Here is a 23,420-nt window from a genome sequence, read left to right on the forward strand (position 1 = left end):
AAATTCTATTACCCAATTTACATTATTTGCCACAATTATTTTTGGGTGACACTTGACTGGGTCAAAATACTCTCTCACTTTTAATGTTTAAAAGGTTTCTTCTGCTGAACTGCTAGTGAGGCTTTATTGAGACACATAGTTCTCTATCCTGTGTTCTTTTGTTGTCATCCTTTGATAATTTTTTTCTTTCTCCCAAAAAACCTTATCCCATACGCCTCTTCAGAAGTGTTTTCATGAATCCAATTGCCTAGGCAGAAATACTAGGAAAGAGAACTGTCATATTCCATTTGCTGGGTATCATTTTATAAAGTACACGTGACAGTTACTGAAGCCAGCAGGCCAATATAATCATAGATCTTATCTCTACTGTCTTATCTACAATGTATTCTTCAAACTAAATGGGACATAAACTTAGGGCAAAACTTCAATATAGATGGGTGATGATCTCATGACCTGGTGAAGGCAGGTTGGGAGAACAACTAAAGTTGTTGTCAGTATACAGGCTTAAATAACAATCCTGACACATCTACTTAAATCATCTTAACCTCTCTAAGCCATGGTCCCAGCTGAAAACCAGAGATGGTAACAATACAGCTGTAAGATTAAATGAGATAACCTGTATAAGGCACCTAACAGGTAGACTCTACACAACGTCTGTCTCCTTCCCCCTTCCCTATTTTTTCCTACTGTTTCCCTAAGACCATCCCCAAGGACATCCCACAAAAAGAGTTCTGCCTCCCCTAAAACTTTCATTTTTTCCACACAAGAGTCCCAATTTGGGGCCTTGTCGACAAGTAACAAAATAATGGGTAATAAGAGATAATTCTAGAGATGGGTATTTGGCTTATATGAAACATGTGAAACAAAATACTCAACATTAGCAGTAATGAAAAAGTTATTCAAGATTTCATTTGCTAAAGTAGCCAAATAATACTTCAATCGTGCAGAACAATGAGGAAGGAGAGTTGCCGTATGTAAATAAATGTCTTATCCTGACTAGTTTGATCTAACGCATTCAGTGCAGCAGCATCTAAAAATACTTGCTTCTGGGACTTCCCTGGTGGTCCAGCGGGTGAGACTCCGCACTCCCAATCAGGGGACCCAGGTTAGATCCCTGGTCCAGGAACTAGATTCCACATGCCTGCTGCAACTAAGAGTCTGCATGCCGCAACTAAGAGTTCGCGTGCTGCAACTAAGACCCGGCGCAGCCAAAATAAATAAATAAATAAATAAATAAATAAATGGATGAATACAAAAAAATAAAAAATATAATAAATAAATAAAATAAAAATACTTGCTTCCACTTCTGAGAAGATGGAGTAGACACACTTTTCCCTATTCCTCCTGCTAAGTACAACTAAAAACCCTGGACATTATATATACAACAAACAGAAGAAGACTCTGAAAGGAAGAGAGAAGAAAGACCAATTAGGGTCAACAGAACCAGGGGAACATGGTGGTGAGTTCCCTGGATTTTCTTTTTGCCTCAAATATCCCAAGCTGAAGAAGCTGGCAATCCAGAAACATCAACAGGTAAAGTCAAAATAACAAAAACAAAAATAAACTTGCTCCCTCTTAGCCAAAGGACCAGATCAGGGGCAGCCTAAGAAGAGTTTCAGGTAATAACTGCTCTGTTGCAGCCAAACACCAGAAAAACAAAACAAAACTGTGGCCCCACCCGCAATCACCACCAGCCCAGAAAAGACTGAGTGGAGAATTTACACTTCCACATTTGGGAGGCTACAAAACCCCAGCAAGGTGTTGTTAGAGAAGGCCAAGCAGGGAGCTGGAACTTTCATCCCAGCTTCCTGATAAGGAGACCACTACCACCCTCATCACCACCCCAACCCATGAGTTTTAAAACTCAATCAATGTAATCTGCCATATTAACACACTAAAGAAGAAAAATATCACATGATCATATCAATGATGCAGAAAAAGCAATTGACAAAATTCAACACCCATTTATAATTAAAAAAAAAAAAGTTCAGAAAAACAGCAATGGGGAGAACTTCCTCAACTTGATGAAGAGTATCTACAAAAAAACCCTGTAGCTAACATTGTACTTAATGGTAAATGACAGAATGCTTTTTTCCTAAGATTGAGAACAATTCAAGGATGTCTACTCTTACCACCCTTATCCAACATAGTGCTGGAAGTTCTAGCCAGTGCAAGAAGGCAAAAAAAAGAAGTAAAAGCCATGCAGATCAGAAAGGAAGAAATAAAAATGTTTGCAGATGACATTATTGTCTACAGAGAAAATGCCAAGGAATCTGCAAAAAAAAAAAAAAAAATTATAGAACAAATAAAGGAGAGTTCAGCAAGGTCACAAAATACAAGAAAACATACGAAAATCAATTATATTTTTATATATTAGCAATGAGTGTGTAGACACCAAAAGTAAACATACAATATCATTTCCAATTGCTCAAAAAATGAAATAGTTATGTGTAAATCTAACAAAACGTGCAGGGTATGCATGCTGAAAACTATGTAACACTGAGGAAGGAAGGAAGGAAGGAAGGGAGGGAAGGAGGGAGGGAGGGAGGGAGGAAGGGAGGAAGGAAGGAAGGAAGGAAGAAAAATCTAAATAAATGGAGAGACATACTGTATTCACGGACTGGAAGACTAAACACAGTAAAGATGTCAATTCTCCCTAAATTAATATATAGGTTTAACAAAATTTCTATCAAAATCCCAGCAATATCTTTTGTAGACATAGACAAAATTACTCTAAAATTTATATAGAAAGGCAAAGGAACTAGAAGAGTAAAACAATTTTGAAAACAAAAAATAAAGCATGAAGAATCAGTCTACCCAATTTCAACATTTATTATTTAGCTATGGTAATCAAGGCTGGTAGTTGTGTTTCAGATCATCATTCATGAAATGGGCCAGACCGGGACGCAAGATCTGGATCACGAGAGAAGTTCCTGCCATTGAGACAGAATGACCCACATTTATTTTCTACGTTACTTGTGATACTGTGTGATCTTTCTTTCTCCTTCCCAAGTTTAGGTAGACACCAGCATGGGATGCAGTTCCATTTTTTTCCCCTGGGGTTGATCTTTTTTTCTCATTGCTTGCCTGTCTCTAGTATTCTGTTGTGTCCTCAGAACCTATTTTTCCCTGTATATGCAAATTGTATGTTTATAAGTGAAAATGTTAATACATTAAATGATTGTTAACCTTAAAAAAAAAAAATTACAGATCAGTAGGACAAAACAGAGAGCCCAGAACTAGAGGGATACAAATATGCGCAGCTGACTTTTGACAAAGGTACAAAAACAATTCAATGGAGGAACAATTGCCTTTCCAATGAATGGCGCTCAAGCAATTGAGCATCTATCGGCAAAAGCAAGAAAAAGAAACATATAAAATTAAACCAAAATGGATCACAGACTTACATGTAAACTGTAAACCTATAAAACTTTTAGAAAAAGGAAAACAGGAAAAAAATTTTTGGAATACAGGTCTAGGTAAAGAGTTCTTAGACTTGACACCAAAAGCGTGATCCATGAAAGGAAAACTTGATAAGTTGAACTTCATCAACATTTTTAAACTTTTGCTCTACAAAAGACCCTGTTAAGAGAATGAAAAGACAAGCTACAGGCTGCGAGAAAATATTTGCAAACCACATATCTGACAAAGGACAAGTATATAATGAATTTTCAAATCTCAAAAGTAAAAAAATCAACAGTCCAATCTCAGAAAATGGGCAAAAGGCATACAGACATTTCACTAAAGAAGATACACAGACTGCAGATGAGCACATGAAAAGATGTTCAATATCAATAGCCACTAGGGAAATGAAATTAAAACCATGATGAGTTATCACTACATATCTATCAGAATAGCCAAAATTAAAAAAAAACAAACAGTGACAATATCAAATGCACGTGAGGATGTAGAGAAGGTTATTCATACATTGCTGGTGTGAATGTAAAATGGTACAGCCACTCTGGAAAACAGTGTGGCAGTTTTGCAAAAAAAACTAAATTTTCAAATTATCCAGCTAGAGCACTCCTATCTCAGAGAAATGAAGATATGTTCACACAAAAAAACATATACATGAATGTTTATCGAAGCTTTCTTTGCAAAAACTGGAAACAACCCAGATGTTCTTCAGTGGGTGAATGGTTAAACTGTGGTATATCCATACTACAGACTACTACTCAGAAATAAAAAGGAATAAACTATTGATAAATACAAAATACTAAATGAATCACGAGAGAATTGTGCTGAGTGGTAAAAAATTATCAAAGGTTGCATACTGGATGGTTCCATTTGTCGGCCAGGAGTTAAGGAAAGAGTTGCCTTAGAAGGGAATTGGGTGTGGCTAAAAAAGAGCAACATGGGGGATTCCTTGTGAGGGTGGGAATGTTCTGCATCTTGACTGGGTCAGTGCCCATATCCTGGTTACGATATCGTCCTATAGTTTGGGGTAAAGGGTATATGAGATCTCTCTATACTATTTTTTACAACTGCATGGGAATCTACAATTATCTCAAAATAAAAAGCTTAATCACACACATTCTCACACACACTCACACACACACACACACACAATATGCCTAGTTGGCCAAGAAGCCATACCTCTATTCTTGATAACTCAGGAGCTCATTAAACTTGTGACTCTAAGCAGGGACTCAGGACTTCACGCCCAGGCTGTGTTGTCCAAACTCACCATCTCTCTGAAAAACATTGCTTTGATATAATGTCACTGGAAATAGAGTGAGCCTTGATTTTCTGTAGAGCTCATTAAGTAGTATTTGTCAGCTGATCTGCCTATTTGGGTGGTTGTTTTGACTTGATGTCCTGCTGTACTATGAGCTCCTGAACCAAATCTATATCTCAGCAGTTTGTTCCTGCATCAGTTGCCATCCTAGCCCCAAACAGTGGCTGTCAACCATGGCTGAACGTTAGAATTGCCTGGGGAGTGAGTAATTCAGTCAGCTGGGGCTGAGACGCAAGCATTATTTAGAAGCTCACCAGGAGATCCACATGCTGCCAGAGTTGAGAGCCATTGGTCCAAAACAAATAGACAAAAACCCACCACCATATTAAAAAGAAAATGGCCAATGATCATAGATGTAAAAAATAACAGCCAATATTGGCAAAGATGAGGAGAAACCTCCTTTCTCATTCATTGCTAAAGAGAGAATAAAATAATTTCCAGACCTTTCCGAAGGGCAATTTGACATCTCTATGGAAATATTCCAGCGAATATGGCGGAGACACCGGCATCCTGGAGGGACCCAGAGAGAGAGCTCCGAGATGTTCCTCAGTCTCCGGGGAGGAGCTCAGCCAGCCCCCACAGGTGTGCTCCATTAGCAGCCCAACCCTCAGGCAGCAGCTTGTGAAGCATGAAGAGGCCTCTTTGAGGGAAAGGCAAACATAGGCTTTTCCAGCGGCTCCATCTGTGCTGAGCTGGGGGGAGTTGCGGGGGAGGAGATAGTCACAGCGACTCCTTTTTAAAAACTGTTTCTTGGTCCCTTTAATCTTGCCTCAGGCGGTTTCTTGGCTGCTCCTCCCTTGATTAGCAATCCTTTGAGTCTGCCCTTTGGAACTCAGGGAAGCTCATGGAGGCTTGAGTCTTGCCTACAAGAAACGGGACAAAAAAAGGCTTCCCTGCCCAGGAGCCCCACAGGGTCCTGCTCGGTTTCAAAAATACTGGAAAAAAGAGTTGTACATGATCAAGATTTTCTAAGATTAGATTAAATTGAGTTGGGTAAATGGATTTTGTTGGGAGAGGTCTGGGGCAAGACTGGATTTGGTCTCTCCCTCTGAAGTTTTCTTGAAACGCTGCTTTTAAAAACAGATAGTGTGAGTTTCTTTGCCTTTAAGTGTATTTGCTTTTGAAATCTCTTTTAACTTTGGTTAAGGAGTAAGTATTGTCTCACAGTGACCTATGATCTTATTTGACCAAGTGTTCGAAAACTTTTTGACAAACTTCCCAAATATCAAACGTTAAATTTCTTTTGACTTCCAGCTAAGTTTGGGATGCTTTAGAGGGCCCCTGAGGTATCTCAAAGAAAAATATTTAACTAGGATTATTTCGTATGTTAAATTAAATGTAATCACATACATACTGTTTCTTAGTTTGCTACAGTCTTGTCTCTGAGATGCCAAGTCCCATTGGCTTTCTGAGCTGGGGGATCTGTCTCACAGGTGGCAGTCTTAAAAGTTGGGTATTCAATGTTGGGTCCAAGCCCTTCACTCCTCAGGGAGAAACTGGGAGTTGTAAGCTCCCACCCAAGTGTAGGTCACTGTGTCAGGGGTGAGGTTTATAGTAAGAGTGTATCTCAGCCTTTCCTACCCTTTTTGATGTGGGTATTTTCTCACTCACAGTGTGTAGGAGTTGTTCAGCTAATGTCTGGATTTCTTTTAGAAGGAAATGCTCCACGTGTAGCTGTAGATTTCATGTCCATGGGAGGAGGTGAATTCAGGAGCCTCCTATGATGCCGTCTTGCATTGGAACTGTCCCCTTTTCATTTCTTAAAATCAACAGTGTGGCTCTCTGTCCTTAAAGATAGGTGGTACTTGACCAGCTCTGCTGGCATTAGGGCTCCCAGGATCTTTCTTTATTAATTCATACAAATGCGTGTGAATCTATAATTATCTCAATAAAAATTTCAATTAAAAAAATGCATGACTAGTCACACAGTTCATCAGAGTTGATCATCCTAACAGAATCATATATACCAATTGTATGATGAAATTTATGCTACAGCTCTTACATAGTTCACTTCACTTATTTTTGCAGTATATTTATATTTAGGTGACTCATTTCTGTGACACTTTATTTCTTCAGCTGTTAATTTTTGGTGTTTCTTCCCCCACTATGACTAACTTTTCTGTTGTTTATTGCTAATGGTACTTTTATCTCTGTTTTTTATTGTTTCATCATAAAAGAACTTTAAAATCTGCAGTAAAATAGCTTTCCAAACAAAGAAAAAAACTGAATATAGCATACTAGAAATAAACGTGAAAATTCCTGCCCAGGGTACTTGGTCATTCATTTTTAACAGCGCCAAGCACTATTCTAGGTACTGAAAATACAATAGTAAATTGAAGTCCCTGCCTTCATGAAGGTCACAATCACCCAGGTTAGAAAGAAAAACAAATAAGTATGTAATATAATATCATACTAAATACCATAAAGAAAAATGCATCAGGGTAATTGTTGATAGAGAATGATAGGGGCTGTAATGTAGATAGAGTGGTGGCCCTACACAGCTCGTCTGAAGAGATAACACTTGAGCAGAGATCTGAATTACATAGTAGAGAATATACGGTATGTAGCTCATAGTCATCAAGAGAAAAATCAATACTGGCTCTTCTCAGACAGATGCTTATTAATTCTTGATTCCCAGAGGAATTAATAGAGAAATGGGTCCTCAACCAAACTTCTTTATCTTTCAATCCAAAGGCTAAGACATTTGGTTACATGAAAAAGGGTCAAACACTTAACGCCCCATTCTTTTTTCTTTTTTCTTTCTTAGACAAGATACATTTATTGTCTCAGAAACATATAGCCAACTAAACAATCAATGTGGACAATAATTCTTTAGTAGTTTGATGCATGAAAATTGTTATTGGTCTGCTACCACTAGTTCTATCATGATTCATTTTTTTGTTTTTAACATCTTTATTGGATTAACGCCCCATTCTTTCATTCTCCTTTCTTTGATATTTTTTAAAAGCTTGTCTAACTCTAAAAGGAAAAAAAAAAAAAAGCATCATTTTAATGAACATTGCAATTAAGAGATGCATCCCCAGGAAACTAACACCCTTTGAGCTCCTGTGATGTTGGCCTTTTCCTGATTTGAGGTCAATCAAGTTATGGTGTCTGTGTCTCCCAGGGAAATTCCTGCATGTAAAATCATTTGACTCACTCTGGTTTCCCTAAATCCTCCTAAGAAGCTCAATCTGCAGATCAGAGCAGGCTACTCCTTTTCAATTAACTCTCTTTCAGACTCAGTCATTGTCCTTGCCTTCATTTATGTCAAATGATGCTCCCTGTGGAGACAGGCAGCCGGTTATTCTGAGCTAACTCAGATAACCCTTATTAAAATAACCGCCTCCCTTGAGCAAATCCATCCATCAGCTTCACCTTGATAGGCCCCTGTCAGACTAGGGCCTGGTGTCACCTCTGGGTCCCAAATGGTAGGCCTTCTCCCCACCCACCCCACAACACTGCACCATCAGCATTGGGACACTGTTTGCAAGGTGCAAACTGCATATGGAGATTTTGAGGCATTCACTTCTTTGAAAGTTTAATTCAATTCAGGAAATGTTAGCCAAACGAATATTATAGGTTTTGGGGAAACAGGTGTGGAATCCTAGGATGGCTTTGCCTAAAAGTTTTCCTTGGAGACAACAGGGCATGTTCTGGGGTTGTTCCTGGTATCTAGGTCAATAAATGCCAGATCAATGTTTTTGTGAGACAATACCTTAGTGAGTGACATGGAGGGGGATACGAGCTTTGAGATCTGATCAGCTCTAGGGTCAGTGTGAACACCTCTTTTGGAAGGCAGGAGTTAACACTTTCTGTTCAATACAGAAAACTGACTGAAATGAAAGAAGAGGAGTCATGGGAAAAGGAGGTCCTGGCAGTTCCAAAAACCTTCCTCAGCCTCCCTATCACCCCCCCGCCTCGTAGGTTACTCTCTAAGCTCCGCCTAGAATATGTATAAGCCACTATCTTTTGACTTTAGAAGTGATCTTTCTTGGCCTCTAAATTCAAACTCACATTAGAATCGAAAGTGAATGGGGCCAACATTTGCAGCAACATGGATGCAACTAGAGATGATCACACTAAGTGAAGTAAGTCAGAAAGAGAAAGACAAATACCGTACGATATCACTTATATGTGGAATCTAAAACATGGCACAAATGAACCTATCTACAAAACAGAAACAGACTCATAGACATAGAGATCAGACTTGTGGTTGCCAAGGGGCGGCGGGGGGAGGACGGAGATGGATGGACTCGGAGTTTGGGGTTGGTAAATGTGAACTATTACATTTAGAATGGATAAACAACAAGGTCCTAATGTATAGCAAAGGGAACTATATTCAATATCCTGTGATAAGCCATGGAAAATAATATAAAATAAATGGACAGGGCTTCCCTGGTGGAGCAGTGGCTGGGAATCCGCCTGCCAATGCAGGGGACACTGGTTCAAGCACTGGTCCGGGAAAATCCCACATGCCACGGAGCAACTAAGCCCATGCACCACAACTACTGAGCCTGTGCTCTGGAGCCCGCAAGCCATAACTACTGAGCCCATGAGCCTAGAGCCTGTGCTCTGCAAAAAGAGAAGCCACCACAGTGAGAAGCCTGTGCACTGCAACAAAGAGTAGGCCCTGCTCGCTGCAACTAGAGAAAGCCCATGCACAGCAACAAAGACCCAACACAGCCAAAATTAAATACATAAATAAATAAATAAAAATTTATATAAATAAATAAATAATTTTTGCAAAAAAAAGAAATAAAGTGAATGGGGCCAAACAAACAGTCACCTGATGTGATCTGCATGAGGATTATTCCTGAGAGCAGTATTGGTCTTTACAAAATGGCAAGATGGTGGGCCTGTCACGGGCAGTAAGGAGCTAGTGAAGCATGAAATATGATTGTTTCCTATTTTCCCTTTGTTACTCAGAGAAATGAATGGAGACTATTTACTTCTCATATAGCATACCTCATTAGCATAACACGTCCTAAGGTAGATTGGTGGACCCCATGGTACAGAGTCATGCACCTTTGGAAAAGGATGACCAATCTTTGAAAAGTCATTGGAGGCCGGGATTGCATACTGCCTCCTCCCTTAACTGGATAATGAATTAAAATCAAGGACCATGAGTAAGAGACAAATAATAGGGAATGTCAAAAGAGGAAAAAGAGCTGTGAGTATTGCTACCAGAACTATAATCACCAGCCAGAATGTAGGGGGAATTGAAGACTTAGGAAGAGCTGCAGATTCCCTGACACAAGAAGTGAAACATCTACAGGTCTAGATATAATAAGCAGGCCATGCTGACTGGCACAGCCTTGCTCCCCTGGGGAAGGTAACACTGGGGAATCCTACTTTTGGAACCTGGAAAGACTATGAAATTTGGTTACCAAGTCAATAGAAATTCCAACATTTGCTCATTTACTAAATAAGGTTCCTTCTGATCAATTGTGACAAAAGACTTTATAGATAGAGAATCCAGGCTGTGGTAGGGGTAGTGTCTGTTCTCATGATTTTGTCTAATCTATCATCTATACCCTAGCCTGAGTAATTGTTCTGTAGCCTAAAAGTATTTTTGTCATTCATGTTATGGTAATCATTCAACATTTTCCCATTACAATAAATATCAAGTTCAAAATCTTTAACGTAGCTTATGAAGCCTAAACAATTTCTTAGCTTCTTCTCTCATCAATGTCAATATATAGTCATCCTGTACATAAATGGCACATTTTTCCATGAACAAGCCAGGCTTTCTCACCTCAGATTATTCTCTCTGCCTGGTTCCCCCACTGCATCACTAAGCTAACTCCACTCCATCCTTCAGGTGGCAATTTAGACTTTACTTTTTCTAGAACGTTTTCCTTAAACTGCATTACAGAAGGATTAAGTAAATTAACAATTTCCCTAAATCCCTCAAATTGCATTATGAACCTCTCCTATGTGCTCCCACGGAATCTCATATTCATTCCATAATGGTGCTTATCACACTGTATTATTAGAGTTAATTTATCTATAATCCCTCCCCAGTCTGTAAATTTCTTGAGGGAAGATACTACATCTTGTTTATCTTTACATTCCCAGCAGAATAAGATATCTTAAATGAATAAATAAATGAATGAAAACAGTTTTGTCATTAAGAGACAGGAGACCTGCATTCAAGTCAACACCTCACTATTTAACCTTGTTTTCAAACAAACCATAAACTCCCTGTAGGAAAGAATATAGAAGTAGAAATGTCATCCTCTGTCTGCACAAAACCAGCTGGCTGGACTGGGCAATGCCTTTATAGTCCTGTCAACACTACAGTCAATAGCTCCATAGGCAAAAGATTGCAAGATACATTGGGTTGCTCTAAAAGACATACCAGACAAGCATTCCAGGGCACGCTGAAGAAGAGGAAAGATGAACAGTCTCCATAAATGAACAGATTCAAAAAATCTCTGTTCTAATTGTTATGGGAAGGAGGGAATTAACTGAAAGGACCAGTGTAGTAACATGAATACTTGGCCAGATTATGCCCCAGCTCAGTTCTCTAAGACTCAAGTGTTATTTTAAAAACTAGCCTTAATTAGGTAGGACTATGATCTTTGCTGATTAGAATTTATTTATTAATTTTTAGCATAACTTCCAGTTCTCATTCTGGCTGTTAACTGGGCCCCTTTTCTTGAGTGAAAAATGCTCACCTGGGCAGAATTTGAGCATTTCCCAGCACTTCCCTCCATTTCACCTCTGTCAGGTTTAGGCAAGGGCAGGATCCTCTCTGTTCTAGCAGAGCTTTGCCCCTGTTTTAGCTGACATGCAAATATAGAGTGTGATCCATCATGTTTTATTTAATAGAGTCGCTGAGAGAAAGGAAAAAGGAAATTGTTGTGAATTAAATGTCCTTGTCTCTTCAGGCAAGAAGATAAAAGTTCTGATTGATTGCCGAGATGGCTGGAAATGGAGGCATTAACGCAAAACAATGATTTTGTTATGTTCCTATTCTCTGGAGTGTTGCAAATGGCAGAGAGAATATTATTTCAGAAACAGATTAAGAAAGATTTTCTCCCTTGCCAGAACAAGCAATTTTGGTGAAATCAAGAAGCAGAAGGTGAAGAAGGGGTAGGGCCTGGAGATCTACATACCAGTCCTGGCCCTGCTATGTTGCTTTGGTGGCCTTGGACAAGCCATTTACTGTCCTGACCTCAACTTCCTTAATATTTGAAGGTCTGGTTAGATATGAGACCTAAAGTCTCTTCACTGCCTGTAATACCATACAATTCTTTCTCCTTCTAAATTAACCCAAGCCATAGGCCTTAAGTATACACCATCCTCTGGAGGATGCTAGCCTGTTCCGCCCTCTAGAATCTTGCATGAAATTATCAGCAGAGATTCCACCAAGTTCTGCCACTTCTCTTCAACAGTATATGAAGAAATTATTCTACTAAGAATTTTATAGTAATGAAAGAAAGTATAAGGTGTTAAGTGTTAAGTGGTGTGTTAACCCCACACAATGGATTGAACTTGACAATTTACCAAAGTTAACTTCAGCACAGTTAATTACATGTAATATGCAGTACGGTTTTGGTGTTAGCATCTACTTCCTCCTCACTCAAAAAATGGGGAAAATTCTTAGTTAAGTATAGATAATGAAAATAGCTCTATCATGATCTGGTTCCGATCCTCCTGATTTTTCCCCTTCCTGAATCTGTAACTCTCTCTGAGTCCATGAATCCCTGAGTTCATATTGTTCCATTTCCCATGCTTGTAGACAGAGATGTTGGCTCTTTGATATGCCCAGGCTTCTAAAGTCCTTACAGAGACTGGCCAGTGCTTGGCTACAACTGGGCAAGGTTCTGAGTTTCAGCTGAATGTCTTTATCTACTACATTTCTTTCTCTTCCTCAAAAACTACTATTCAGACTTGGGCATTGTTGAAAACTAAAGAATGTTTGATATTCTCCAGAGTGGATTTCATTTGCAGAACACCTAAGATGGTTACCTCAGAAATGGGTTCTGTTATCTCATCCTGTGGCTCCTGTTCTGGGGTGTGTGTGTGTGTGTGTGTGTGTGTGTGTGTGTGTGTGTGTGTGTGTGTGTGTGTGTTGAGAGAGAGCGAGAGATGCAAGCACAGAGAAAGCTATTAAGAAACAACTACCAGGGCTTCCCTGGTGGTGCAGTGGTTGAGAATCTGCCTGCCAATGCAGGGGACACGGGTTCGAGCCCTGGTCTGGGAAGATCCCACATGCTGCAGAGCAACTGGGCCCGTGAGCCACAACTGCTGAGCCTGCGCGTCTGGAGCCTGTGCTCCCAACAAGAGAGGCCATGATAGTGAGAGGCCTGCGCACCGCGATGAAGAGTGGCCCCCGCTCACCACAACTAGAGAAAGCCCTCGCACAGAAACGAAGACCCAACACAGCCAAAAATAAATAAATAAATAAGTAAATAAAAAAAAAAAAAAAAAGAAACAACTACCAGATTCTACAGCTCAAAAGAGAGTTTGTATTGTCTCAGGCCAGGCCCAATATTACGCACTGGATTAGAACTCAAATTCAATATGAGACCAGATTTTAAAATGGAATTTAGGTAAGGTCTTCAAACAAAAACCAGACCACTTTCAGAACTCACTCCAACAAAGACATGCATTCTTGAAGTGATCGTGAAATATTCTTTTACTTTATATGCATTTTGGCTACTTTTTTGGTTAAATATCTGATTCTTAAAGTGCTAGCAGTTTGCATCCTGCAAAACTTGAAAGATAATTCTGTTTGAATCACAAGAGATGTTGACTTGACTACTGCTTTTACTCAAAACAGTTACATCATAATTTATATGCTTAATATCCATATCTTAACACCAGGTCCCCTGAGTACAATGGTTTTCTCTACTGATTTGATGGTTTTATTTTATTCAAAAGTTGCTTTCAGATGCAGTTAATCAAGTATAGAAAGATGAAATCTGGTGTTATTGGTAAAATTGATGAAGTCAAATCTTTTCCCTTGGTGAAATGACTCTCAGATAATAAATAATTACCATGAACTAACTGCTGAACAATCATCGACAGGAAGACACTGGAACTCACCAAAAAAGATACCCCACATCCAAAGACAAAGGAGAAGCCACAATGAGATGGTAGGAGGGGCACAATCACAATAAAATCAAATCCCATAACAGCTGGGTGGGTCACTCACAAACTGGAGAACACTTATACCACAGAAGTCCACCCACTGGAGTGAAGGTTCTGAGCCCCACATCAGGCTTCCCAATCTGGGGGTCTGGAAACAGGAGGAGGAATACCTAGAGAATCAGACTTTGAAGCCTAGTGGGATTTGATTGCAGGACTTCGACAGGACTGGGGGAAAGAGAGACTCCACTCTTGGAGGGCACACACAAAGTAGTGTGCACGTTGGGACCCAGGGGAAGGAGCAGTGATCCCATTGGAGACTGAACCAGACCTACCTTCTAGCATTGGAGGGTCTCCTGCAGAGGTCGGGGGGGAGGCTGTGGCTCACTGTGGGGACAAGGACACTGGCAGCAGAAGTTCTGGGAAGTACTCGTGGGTGTGAGCCCTCCCAGAGTCCACCATTAGCCCCACCAAAGAGCCAGGAAGACTCCAGTGCTGGGTCACCTCAGGCAAAACAACCAACAGGGAGGGAACCCAGCCCCACCCATCAGCAGACAAGCGGATTAAAGTTTTACTGAGCTCTGCCCACCAGAGCAACACCCAGCTCTACCCACCACCAGTCCCTCCCATCAGGAAGCTTGCACAAGCCTCTTAGATAGCCTCACCCACCAGAGGACAGACAGCAGAAGCAAGAAGAACTACAATCCTGCAGCCTGTGGAATGAAAACCATATTCACAGAAAGACAGACAAAATGAAAAGGCTGAGGACTATGTACCAGCTGAAGAAACAAGATAAAACCCCAGAAAAACAACTAAATGAAGTGGAGATAGGCAACTTTCCAGAAAAAGAATTCAGAATAATGATAGTGAAGATGATCCAGAACCTTGGAAAAAGAATGGAGGCAAAGATCAAGAAGATGCAAGAAATGTTTAACAAAGACCTAGAAGAATTAAAGAACAAAAACAGAGATGAATAATAAATCACTGAAATGAAGAAAACATTAGAAGGAATCAATAGCAGAATAACTGAGGCAGAAGAACGGACAAGTAACCTGGAAGACAGAATGGTGGAATTCACTGCCATGGAACAGAATAAAGAAAAAAGAATGAAAAGAAATGAAGACAGCCTAAGAGACCTCTGGGACAACATTAAATGCAACAACATTCGCATTATAGGGGTCCCACAAAGAGAAGAGAGAGACAAAGGACACAAGAAAATATTTGCCAGAAGGAGAAGAGAGAGAGAAAGGATACAATAAAATATTTGAAGAGATTATAGTTGAAAACTTCCTTAACATGGGAAAGGAAATAGCCACCCAAGTCCAGGAAGTGCAGAGAGTCCCAGGCAGGATAAATCCAAGGAGAAACACACCGAGACACACAGTAATCAAATTGACAAAAATTAAAGACAAAGAAAAATTATTGAAAACAACAAGGGAAAAATGACAAATAACATACAAGGGAATTCCCATAAAGTTAACAGTTCATTTCTCAGCAGAAACTCTACAAGTCAGAAGGGAGTGGCACAATATATTTAAAGTGATGAAACGGAAGAAATTACAACCAAGATTACTCTACCCAGCAAGGATCTCATTCAGATTCGACAGAGAAACCAAAAGCTTTACAGACAACGAAAAGCTAAGAGAATTCAGCACCACCAAACCAGCTCTACAACAAATGATGAAGGAATTTCTCTAAGTGGGAAACACAAGAGGAGAAAAGGACCTACAATAACAAATCCATAACAATTAAGAAAATGGTAATAGGAACATACATATAGATAATTACCTTAAACGTGAATGGATTAAATGCTCCAACCAAAAGACACAGGTTTGCTGAATGGACACAAAAACAAGACCCATATATATGCTGTCCACAAGAGACCCACTTCAGACCTAGGGACACATACAGACTGAATGTGAGGGGATGGAAAAAGATATTCCATGCAAATGGAAATCAAAAGAAAGCTGGAGTAGCAAAACTCATATCAGATAAAATAGACTTTAAAATAAAGAATGTCACAAGGTACAAGGAAGGACACTACATAATGATCAAGGGATCGATCTAAGAAGGTACAACAATTGTAAATACATATGCACCCAACATAGGAGCACCTCAATACATAAGGCAAGTGCTAACAGCTATAAAAGAGGAAATCGACAGTGACACAATAATAGGGGGTACCTTAACACCTCAGTTACACCAATGAACAGATCATCCAGACAGAAAATTAATAAGGAAACACAAGCTTTAAAAAACACAACAGATCAGATAGATTTAATTGATATTTATAGGACATTCCATCCAAAAACAGCAGATTACACTTTCTTCTCAAGTGTACATGGAACATTCTCCAGGATAGATCACATCTTGGGTCACAAATCAAGCCTCAGTAAATTTAAGAAAATTGAAATCATATCAAGCATCTTTTCCGACCACAATGCTATGAGATTAGAAATAAATTACAGGGAAAAAAACGGAAAAAACACAAACACATGGAGGCTAAATAATACGTCACTAAATAACCAAGAGATCACTGGAGAAATCAAAGGGGAAATCAAAAAATACCTAGAGACAAATTACAAAGAAAACACGATGATCCAAAACCTATGGGATGCAGCAAAAGCAGTTCTAAGAGGGAAGTTTATAAAAATAAAATCCTACCTCAAGAAACAAGAAAAATCTCAAGTAAACAATCTAACTTTACACCTAAAGGAACTAGAGAAAGAAGAACAAACAAAACCTAGAGTTAGTAGAAAGAAAGAAATCATAAAGATGAGAGCAGAAATAAATGAAATAGAGACCAAGAAAACAATAGCAAAGATCAATAAAACTAAAAGCTGGTTCTTTGAGAAGATAAACAAAATTGATAAGCCATCAGCCAGACTCATCAAGAAAAAGAGGGAGAGGACTCAAATCAACAAAATCAGAAATGAAACAGGAGAAGTTACAACGGACACCACAGAAATACAAAGCATCCTAAGAGACTACTACAAGCAACTCTATGCCAATAAAATGGACAACCTGGAAGAAATGGACAAATTCTTAGAAAGGTATAACCTTCCAAGACTGAACCAGGAAGAAACAGAAAATATGAACAGACCAATCACAAGCACTGAAATTGAAACTGTGATTAAAAATCTTCCAACAAACAAAAGTCCAGGACCAGATGGCTTCACAGGTGAATTCTATCAAACATTTAGAGAAGAGCTAACACCCATCCTTCTCAAACTCTTCCAAAAAATTGCAGAGGTAGGAACACTCCCAAACTCATTCTACGAGGCCACCATCACCCTGATACCAAAACCAGACACAGACACGAGAAAAAAAGAAAATTACAGACTAATATCACTGATGAATATAGATGCAAAACTCCTCAACAAAATACTAGCTAACAGAATCCAACAACACATTAAGAGGATCATACAACACGATCAAGTGGGATTTATCCCAGGGATGCAAGGATTCTTCAATATACGCAAATCGATCAATGTAATACACCATATTAAGAAACTGAACAAGAAAAACCATATGATCATCTCAATAGATGCAGAAAAAGCTTTTGACGAAATTCAACACCCATTTATGATAAGAACTCTCCAGAAAGTGGGCATAGAGGGAACCTACCTCAACATAATACAGGCCATATATGACAAACCCACAACAAACATCATTCTCAACGGTGAAAAACTGAAAGCATTTCCTCTAAGAACAGGAACGAGACAAGGATGTCCACGCTCACCACTATTATTCAACATAGTTCTGGAAGTCCTAGCCACGGCAATCAGAGAAGAAAAAGAAATAAAAAGAATACAATTTGGAAAAGAAGAAGTAAAGCTGTCACTGTTTGCAGATGACATGATACTATACATAGAGAATCCTAAAACTGCCACCAGAAAACTACTAGAGCTAATTAATGAATTTGGTAAAGTTGCAGGATACAAAATTAATGCACAGAAATCTCTTGCATTCCTATACACTAATGATGAAAAATCTGAAAGAGAAATTATGGAAACACTCCCATTTACCAGTGCAACAAAGAGAATAAAATACCTAGGAATAAACCTACCTAAGGAAGTAAAAGACCTGTAGTCAGAAAACTATAAGACACTGATGAAAGAAATTGAAGATGATACCAACAGATGGAGAGATATACCATGTTCTTAGATTGGAAGAATCAATAATGTGAAAATGACTATACTACCCAAAGCAATCTACAGATTCAATGCAATCCCTATCAAATTACCAATGGCATTTTTTACCGAACTAGAACAAATCATCTTAAAATTTGTATGGAGACACAAAAGACCCCGAATAGCCAAAGCAGTCTTGAGGGGAAAAAACGGAGCTGGAGGAATCAGACTCCCTGACTTCAGACTATACTACAAAGCTACAGTAATCAAGACAATATGGTACTGGCACAAAAACAGAAACACAGATCAATGGAACAAGATAGAAAGCCCAGAGATAAACCCACGCACCTATGGTCAACTAATCTATGACAAAGGAGGCAAAGATATACAATGGAGAAAAGACAGTCTCTTCAATAAGTGGTGCTGGGAAAACTGGACAGCTACATGTAAAAGAATGAAATTAGAATACTCCCTAACACCATACACAAAAATAAACTCAAAATGGATTAGAGACCTAAATGTAAGACTGGACACTATAAAACTCTTAGAGGAAAACATAGGAAGAACACTCTTTGACATAAATCACAGCAAGATCTTTTTTGATCCACCTCCTAGAGTAATGGAAATAAAAACAAAAATAAACAAATGGGACGTAATGAAACTTCAAAGCTTTTGCACAGCAAAGGGAACCATAAACAAGATGAAAAGACAACCCTCAGAATGGGAGAAAATATTTGCAAACGAATCAACAAAGGATTAATCTCCAAAATATATAAACAGCTCATTCAGCTCAATATTAAAGAAACAACCCAATCCAAAAATGGGCAGAAGACCTAAATAGACATTTCTCCAAAGAAGACATACAGATGGCCACGAAGCACATGAAAAGATGCTCAACATCACTACTTATTAGAGAAATGCAAATCAAAACTACAATGAGGTATCACCTCACACCAGTTAGAATGGGCATCATCAGAAAATCTACAAACAACAAATGCTGGAGAGGGTGTGGAGAAAAGGGAACCCTCTTGCACTGTTGGTGGGAATGTAAATTGATACAGCCAGTATGGAGAACAACATGGAGGTTCCTTAAAAAACTAAAAATAGAATTACCATATGACCCAGCAATCCCACTACTGGGCATATACCCAGAGAAAACTGTAAGTCAAAAAGACACATGCACCCCAATGTTCATTGCAGCACTATTTACAATAGCCAGGTCATGGAAGCAACCTAAATGCCCATCGACAGACGAATGGATAAAGAAGTTGTGGTACAAATATACAATGGAATATTACTCAGCCATAAAAAGGAACGAAATTGAGTCATTTGTTGAGACGTGGATGGATCCAGAGACTGTCATACAGAGTGAAGTAAGTCAGAAAGAGAAAAACAAATATCGTATACTAACGCATGTATGTGGAACCTAGAAAAATGGTATAGATGAACCGGGTTGCAGGGCAGAAGTTGAGACACAGATGTACAGAACAAACGTATGGACACCAAGGGGTGAAAACTGTGGTGGGGTGGGGATGGTGGTGTGCTGAATTGGGCAATTGGGATTGACATGTATACAGTGATGTGTATAAAATAGATGACTGATTAAAAATAAATAAATAAATAAATAAATAAATAAATAAATAAATAAATAAATAAAATAAAAACAAAACAAAACAAAAAAATCTTCCAACAAGCAAAAGTCCAGGACCAGATGGTTTCATAGGTGAATTCTATCAGACATTTAAAGAAGAGCTAACACCCATCCTTCTCAAACTCTTCCAAAAAATTGCAGAGGTAGGAACACTCCCAAACTCATTCAACGAGGCCACCATCACCATGATACCAAAACCAGAGAGAGATACTACAAAAAAGGAAAATTACAGAACAATATCACTGATGAATATACATGCAAAAGTCCTCAACAAAATACCAGCAAACAGAATCCAACAACACATTAAAAGGATCATACACCATGATCAAGTGTGGTTTATCCCAGGGATGAAAGGATTCTTCAATACATGCAAATCAATCAATGTGATACACCATATTAAGAAACTGAAGAAGAAAAACCATATGATCATCTCAATAGATGCAGAAAAAGCTTTTGACAAAATTCAACACCCATTTATGATAAAAACTCTCCAGAAAGTGGGCATAGAGAGAACCTACCTCAACATAATAAAGGCCATACATGACAAACCCACAGCAAACATCATTCTCAATGGTTAAAAACTGAAAGCATTTCCTCTAAGATCAGGAATGAGACAAGGATGTCCACTCTCGCCACTGTAATTCAACATAGTTTTGGAAGTCCTAGCCATGGCAATCAGAGAAGAAAAAGAAATAAAACGAATACAAATTGGAAAAGAAGAAGTAAAGCTGTCACTGTTTGCAGATGACATGATACTATACACAGAAAATCCTAAAGATTCCACCAGAAAACTACTAGAGCTAATCAATGAATTTGCTAAGGTTGCAGGATACAAAATTAATGCACAGAAATCTCTTGCATTCCTATACACTAACAACGAAAGATCAGAAAGAGAAATTACGGAAACAATCCCATTCACCACTGCAACAAAAAGAATAAAATATCTAGGAATAAACCTACCTAAGGAGGTAAAAGACCTGTAGTCAGAAAACTATAAGACACTGATGAAAGGAATCAAAGATGACACAAACAGATGGAGAGATATACCATGTTCTTGGATTGGAAGAATCAATATTGTGAACATGACTATACTACCGAAAGCAATCTACAGATTCAATGCAATCCATATCAAATTATTGTGGCATTTTTCACAGAACTAGAACAAAAAATCTTAAAATTTGTATGGAGACACAAAAGACCCGGAAGAGCCAAAGCAGTCTTGAGAGGAAAAAAAAAGAGCAGGAGGAATCAGACGCCCTGATTTCAGACTATACTACAAAGCTACAGTAATCAACACAATATGGTACTGGCACAAAAACAGAAACATAGATCAATGGAACAGGATAGAAAGCCCAGAGATAAACCCACGCACCTATGGTCAACTTATCTATGACAAAGGAGGCAAAGATATACAATGGAGAAAAGGCAGTCTCTTCAATAAGTGGTGCTGGGAAAACTGGACAGGTACATGTAAATAATGAAATTAGAACGCTCCCTAACACCATACACAAAAATAAACTCAAAATGGATTAAAGACCTAACTGTAAGACTGGACACTATAAAACTCTTAGAGGAAAACATATGAAGAACACTCTTTGACATAAATCACAGAAAGATCTTTTTTGATCCACCTCTAGTGAAACTTAAAAGCTTTTGCACAGCAAAGGAAACTACAAACAAGACAAAAAGACAACCCTCAGAATGGGAGAAAATATTTGCAAACAAATCAACGAAGGATTAATCTCCAAAATATATAAACAGCTCATGCAGCTCAGTATTAAAAAAACAAACAACCCAATCAAAAAATGGGCAGAAGACCTAAATAGACATTTCTCCAAAGAAAACATACAGATGGCCAAGAAGCACATGAAAAACTGCTCAACATCACTAATTATTAGAGAAATGCAAATCAAAACTACAATGAGGTATCACCTCACACCAGTTAGAATGGGCATCATCAGAAAATTTACCAACAACAAATGCTGGAGAGGGTGTGGAGAAAAGGGAACACTCTTACACTGTTGGTGGGAATGTAAATTGATACAGCCACTATGGAGAACAGTATGGAGCGTCCTTAAAAAGCTAAAAATAGAACTACCATGTGACCCAGCAATCCCACTACTGGGCATATACCCTGAGAAAACAATAATTCAAAAAAGAAACATGCACCCCAATGTTCATTGCAGCACTGTTTACAATAGCCAGGACATGGAAGCAACCTTAATGCCCATCGACAGACAAATGGATAAAGAAGATGTGGTACATATATACAATGGAATATTAATCAGCCATAAAAAGGAACTAAATTGGGTCATTTGTAGAGACATGGATGGATCTAGAGACTGTCATACAGAGTGAAGTAAGTCAGAAAAAGAAAAACAAATATTGTACATTAATTCATATATTTGGAATCTAGAAAAATGGTACAAATGAACCGGTTTGCAAGGCAGAAATAGAGACACAGATGTAGACAACAAACGTATGGACACCAAGCGAGGGAATGGGGTGGGGGGGGGTGTTGATGATGGGATGAATTGGGAGATTGGGATTGGCATATATACACTAGTATGTATAAAATAGATAACTAATAAGAACCTGCTATATAAAAAAATAAATAAAGTAAAATTTTTAAAAAATAATAAATAAATAAATAATGATCATTCTCCCAGGCCACCAGGGCAAAGTCATACACACGGTGCAAGCAATTCCTTAGCAGAGTAAATTAACAAATTTAACTCAAATGAACTTAACTTGTTAGAGTACAGAGTTAATGAGCCTGAAACACGTGAGATTAGTTTAAGAGAGTGAGCTTGGGCAGGTTCCGAAGCAACACACAGCATCCCAAACACTAGGAAATCTAGGCCATTTATCACAGAAGGAGCAGGAGCAAAGAGCCAGCAGTCGGTATCCACCTCTCACCCTTGCAGGAAAGGCATGGACAGGTGGAGCTTCAAAAGCTATCACAGCTGGACGCTGTATGGAAACACGTGAAGCATTTTCAGATGTATTGAGTGAGTTTGAAGACACACACAGATTTATATTTGTAAATTTATATTTATACATTATATTCTTTAGACTTTATATTTAGCCTTTAATACCCTTATTTTTGTATAATTCAGTCTGAAAGTACATTGTTTTATCCTATTTTTTAAATGTTTAAAAGGGAAAATAAAGATAAAAATATAATTATGAAAAAAAAATGTTATCTTACTTAAATCTCTTAGACTAAACTTTTTAAATCTTTGGCCTTTCCGTCAAGTCAAATTAACTGAAAGAGACTAACTTTCATGATTCCTAAAGCCAAATACTATTGCTTAGACTTGGGTAAATAACATAACCTTTCTGTGACTTTCTGTGCTTCAGTTTCTTCTGATGAAAAATGGGAATAAAAATGGTACCTACCTCGCAGAGCCAGTGTGCTATGTGCCTGGTACTTACTGCATTTATGTTTATTATTTCAAAAGATGTATTATTCTCAAAATGGAATGAAGTTAGATTTCCTCCTTACCCCATACCAAAAAATAATAATAATTGGATTAAAGATTTAAAAGTCAACAATGAGGAAAAAATCCCTAGCAAAGGATACAAAGTTTCAGTTATACAAGATGAATAAGTCCTAGAGATGTACCGCATGGCAGAGCGCCTAGAGTAAATAATACTGTAATATATACTTAAAAATTTGCTAATAGAATAGATCTTATGTTGTAATCTTATCACAAAAAAAGTAATAAAAAATAAAGAGGGCAAGAGAAAACTCTTGGAGGGATTGGATATGTTTAAGACAGAGATTATGGTG

The 23,420-nt window shown here is 38.4% G+C and overlaps 1 long non-coding RNA gene across 1 annotated transcript in view; it reads left to right on the plus strand.

Moving 5' to 3' along the window:
* LOC309663590 overlaps positions 1-22,058 on the plus strand; it is a 136,037-nt gene extending 113,979 nt beyond the window's left edge. Inside the window, exon 2 of the long non-coding RNA XR_014265360.1 lies at positions 21,275-22,058. This is a non-coding gene — a long non-coding RNA (uncharacterized lncRNA). The remainder of the gene's footprint in view (positions 1-21,274) is intronic.
* The last annotated feature ends 1,362 nt before the right edge of the window (positions 22,059-23,420 follow it).

This window comes from Balaenoptera physalus, assembly GCF_965194825.1.
Source record: "Balaenoptera physalus genome assembly, chromosome: 7".
In the NCBI taxonomy this organism is placed as follows: domain Eukaryota; kingdom Metazoa; phylum Chordata; class Mammalia; order Artiodactyla; family Balaenopteridae; genus Balaenoptera; species Balaenoptera physalus.